Raw genomic sequence first — 5,061 nt, 5'->3', positions numbered from 1 at the left:
GCGGAGGGACCAGGCCGCGGGCGGTGGGGGCCCCTGAAAGTCAGCGGCTCGGCTGCCGCTCGCGAGGCCCGTCCCTGCGTCTCTCACTTGATCGTTGGCGTTAGTTGTCATTTCCCCCGTTTTACAGATGTGACTTATCCCTGGACGGGTCAACGGATTTGTCCAAATCTGTCGCCCAGTTAAAGGCTTTTCAGACGTGGAGAGGTGGGGTCCGGGCAGGCGCCGAGTTTCACGAGGGGTTGGAACATTCTGGGTGGAAGGAAGTGTGGAGGGTCTGGGCGACACTGCACCACGGGGACTGTGCCAGGTGACCAGAAGCTGGAGAGTGGGGCTCAGAGGTGAGAAGCCCCCGCACTGCCCCGGGACATGTGTGAGTGACCACTGGGCTGGAGGAGCTGGCATCCGGCGAGACAAGTGCCAGCACGTCCTGCACAGGAGCCAGGACCGGGTGGGCACCAGACGTGGGGGACCTTGGGAGGAGGGACCAAGGGGTGACCTACAGGACAGTCGACGACAGATGCAATGGAGTGTTGGGCCTGCTGACCAGCAGCTGGCAATGGAGGGCACGAGTCACAGAAATGCACCAGCCCTGGGGCCCGGCAACGCCAGGGCAGTGAGAGTGGCCGGGGCGTGTCCCGAAGGATATGGGGACGAGAAACCCAGCCAGCTCCCCAGCCGCCGGGCGCCAGCTGCCGAGGGAGCCTCAGGCACCTCTGGGGATGCTGACTGGGAGCGGGCGGGTACAATGGCCTTCAGTTCAGAGCCCCAGGTAAGAAAGGGCACAGATGTTTTCCTACCTGGACCGACCTGGACCTTGTCAGGACAGGTGTGGGGCCAGCACCTGGGGACAGGTAGGGCGTCCCTGCAGAGAATAAGGAGGCAGAGTCCTGGGCTGCACGTGTCCGCCCTTCACCGCCGCGTGGAAGGACTGTGCGTGGTCCAGCTTTCGACATCCGCCACGTCCTGAGGACTCGCTCTGGTCTTGCTTTGCTCTTCGTTTCCCCAATAAAGTTCCCTTCGAAAACATCGCACATACCTACTTCTCCTAAACGGGAAGCCAGAGCCATCTATTCCCGTGCAGGGCAGGATCATGCAAGGGGCGGACACGGCGCGGGGCCCAGGCCTCGGGGTTCAAGTCGGAAGGTTGGTAAACTGAGTCAGGGAGAGGAGAGCGACTTGGGAAGAAGCCAGGCCACATGGGATCTGTGCTGCTGATGACGTCACGGCCCTCTCTGCCGGCACCCTCAGAGGCCTCCGCGGCCCCGCTCCCTCTCCCCTCCCAGGCCCTCCGCAGCCCCTCCTTCTTGCTTCCCGGTCCTGACTAACGGCTAATTAGGTGCGTAGCCAGCAGGATCGTATTGTTAATCTATCAATAATAGGATCCGATTTGCTATGTGACGAGGCGCCTAGACCTTTGCTACTCCCAGACCGTCTTAACATTCTCTTTTCAATAAAAATCTAGCTGCACAAGTAAGATGGACCCACTATGGGAAAATCGGGACGGTATGACGAGGACAATGTAAATCAGATAGTTTTTTCAGTTAATTAAAAATAAACGACCGTATCTTTGATGACGAGTGAGTTTTTCCCACTGCAGGACCCTGCTGCCTGGGGCCTCGTACACAGTGAGCGCTCAGTCGGTCCTTGTGGGGTGGCTGATGCTTGCCCGGGGCCCATTGTGCTCCAAGCCAAGCTGCCTGAAACACTGGGAAATAAGGTGTGAGTCGGAGGTAGCGCTGGTCTGCGGCATAGTGGCCGGGCGGCCGGCCGAGTCCCACAGAGGAATTTTTTTTGCCCAGGTTAGCTGGTGGCTTTCTGCCATGACAAGCTCAGCCCTGCAGGAAGTGGCTTTGGATGGTGCTCCTGGATCACCTGAGTGTGAGTTAATCCTGGGAGGAGTCGGTCTCCGACAGTCACATGCGGAGTACCTACTGTGTGCCAGGTACTGTGCGGGCCACGCGGGACGTACAGGTGAGGGCGGGCGGAGGTAAGATCCGCAGACTAACTGGATTGCGACCTGGTAAATGTGGTCATGGAGTTACATACAAAACACCAGGCAAGCAGAGGGGGTGGCTCCGGGGTGGGTACTCCAGGAAGGCTTCACAGAAGAGGCGGCCTGTGAGCTGGGCCTTGCAGGGTGAGTGGCGTGCAGCAGGCTGGGGGGCTTTGGGGCCGGTGGCGAAAGGCAAAGGTATCCTAGACGAAGTGAAGAATCAGAGCGTGGCCTGGAGGCGTGAAGCCTTCGAGGCGCTCCAGGAACCCACATGGACCTCTGTGGCTCACGCAGTCAGGTCTGGGCTGCGCTGGCAAAGCGGGTGGCTGCCGGCCCCAGAACCCCACGCGCAGCCAGCCACCCCAGACTGCAGGGCCCCCGCCCGCCCCTCCTTGCTCATCCAGCAGGGCACGGCTGTGCCTGTCTGTGCCGGCCAGGCCCACTGGCGGCACCCCCTCCCCTGAGGCCTCCGGGCTTGTGCAGACAGATGAGGTGCTCCCTCGCTGCTCCCTGTTCTCATTGCTGCCTCCCCCCCATCCCCCCCACGCGGCTCGTCACTGTTTTAGGGTCTGTTTTCTCCACTGGACCGTGTGCTCCTCCCAGGCAGGAAATGTGCTTCGTCTGTCCCTGCGTTGGTGACTTCGGGCCCTAGACTTGCACAGAACACACACTCGCACACGCCTCATGCTTTAGGTTGTTCTGTGAACACGTCCCAGTTGCCCAGCAGACCCTGGCTCAGTCCCCAGCCCCCGCCCCCGACCTCATCGGGGGTGAAGGTAGGGCTCGGAGCAGTCTGACGCAAGGGCGACAAGGTCCAGGGTCAACTGATCTCATCAACCCCAATTAGTGCTTGATTGCGAAGGTCACCGTCGGGGCCTATGTAATCAGAGCCCATTATTTAACTGACTAAAACAGGTTTTCAGCTGGCGGTTGGGCAGGTGCGTACTGCCCGGCCTCTCCCACTCCACCTGCAGGGCTGGTATGTGACAAATTTAGGTGGCAAGTGCTCGGAATGCCTCGAACTCCTGCCAGCAAGCTGGGTGCTACTGGAACAGGGAGGACCCCGATGACAAGTGTGACCTGATTCCTGAGGCCTTTTGTTCCTGGGATGGGCCTTGGGACCCTGCCCAGCTGCTGACCAGATGTCGAACGGCCCACCAGGGACTGGGAGGACGTGAGGAGCATGTCCCCTGGGTCCTGTCCTGTCGTGTCATTGTCCACATCTGGGAACCCAGACCTTGACTTTTTTGGCCGAAGAATCATTTTTATAATTTTTGTCAATCCCTAATTCCCATAGGGGAGTTGTGTAATGATGCCTTTCCAATGGGCGGCGGATGGATCAACGGATAAGCAGAGGGATGAGACTCAGGGTCAGGTAGTAAGTCATCCAACGGAGAGATGGGTGGGGAGTAGAGCACGTGGACGGATGGATGCGTGGGACGTCAGCCTTCCTGGGGACGTAAGGTCTTCCAGCCGGTGGTGGCAAGTGCTGGTGGCCACCGCCATCGTTCTGAAGGTTCGCCACGAATAATCGAAGAGCTGAATATAAAGAGGCAACTCTGCCAGTTATTTGTCAGGAAACAGCCATGCACGAATGCAGCTGATGCCTCTGCAAAGATTTGCTGCCCACCACGCCCTCCTACGATGAAAATGTCTTATCCCCTCTTCCCGAAATTGATGGGGACCCTACGGGAGAGAGCGAAGGGACCCGCAGGCAGAGCACCTGCAGGAAAGCTCACCTACGAAAATAGTAAAACACGCAGCCAAACCACACTGTCGCCTTCCTAACCCCAGCCTTCGGGGGCGAGCCCTCTCGTCGGAGCCCCGACCCCACCCGCGCGCCCGCGCTCTGTGAGCATTTCTCCGCCTCCCGTGACGTCATGAGCATTTTCCTCTGTTGCCGCATCGTCTGTATAATTGCTTTTAATGACTGTCAAATATTCCATTCATTACGCTGCTGCCCAATAACTCGGTGGCTTGCGTTGTTTGTTTTTTCCTTTGCTTATTTTGACGAATCAACAAATGCTAAGTGTTCCACCCAGAGCCTGGCAAATTTCTATATCTAGTAGGTGCTTTATTTTCTTCCTATCTCTCTCCTTCGCATGTGTCTTCGTATTTGGGGTTTTCCTTAGGATACATTTTTTAAAAATATCGAGTTCAAGAGCTTAAACGGCCGTAGGGCTTTTCACACGTACTGTTGCCGTGTTGCTTTACGAATAACAACGATGGTCATACAATTTTTGTTGAATGAACCCACAAGCAGGGGGTGTCACAGTTCAAACTCAGATCAGTTCCACGCCAAAGCCTGAGCTTTTCCCCTTAAGCCTTGCCAGCTGGCTTGGCGGGGGGGCGGCGGGTAGAGATGCAGGCATTGCCACACCTTTTAATTAGGGACTCAGGCTCAGTGAAGAGCCCACCCACGCTGGCTTAGGGCAAATGGGGGGTGGGCATTCAGGACCCACTTCCTCTCGAGACCACCCATGCGGAGCCGTTCCCCAGTCCTGAGGAATGGGGAGTGACATGGGAGAGGGGTGCTAAGTGCTTGGTGACCACGTCGAATCCAGAGGATGCGCCGGTGTCTTGTGCTGTGCGACCTGACTGTGCACTTTTAGAAACGCTGCCCTCGCTGGGACCGCTCTGATTCCTGCTCCACGGGCCGGGGAGGCAGAGCGGCCCCTGGACTGAATTTCCTTCGGGTCCACCCTTCCTCGTCGGGGACGGTGAGCCCCACGGAGGGCCCGCCCCGGGAGTCTTGCGTGCTCGTCCTCTAAGGCCGTGGCCCCCTGGAGCAGGGCGGAGAGCTGTGCCTTGCTCCTCTTGCCCAGAGTGTACGTGTCGAGTGCCGGCGCGGTCCTTCAGAGACCCTCTCAAGAGCAAGGTCCATCCACTGAGGCCGGGCAAGGGCTGGGGAGGTCAGCGGCAGGGCTGGCCTCAGGGTTCCGGAGGCGACCTAGGCTGCTAAGACTTCCTGTGTGCTGGGGACTGAAGATGACTTTAAACGCTGACCCATCCGTGGGAAAGAGCGTGGGGAACTATCAGCAGAGGTTTGGGAGGGGACAGTCGGGACG

This window comes from Pteropus alecto, unplaced genomic scaffold, assembly GCF_000325575.1.
Source record: "Pteropus alecto unplaced genomic scaffold, ASM32557v1 scaffold49, whole genome shotgun sequence".
Taxonomy (NCBI): domain Eukaryota; kingdom Metazoa; phylum Chordata; class Mammalia; order Chiroptera; family Pteropodidae; genus Pteropus; species Pteropus alecto.
Note: the sequence above shows the minus strand (reverse complement) of the source record.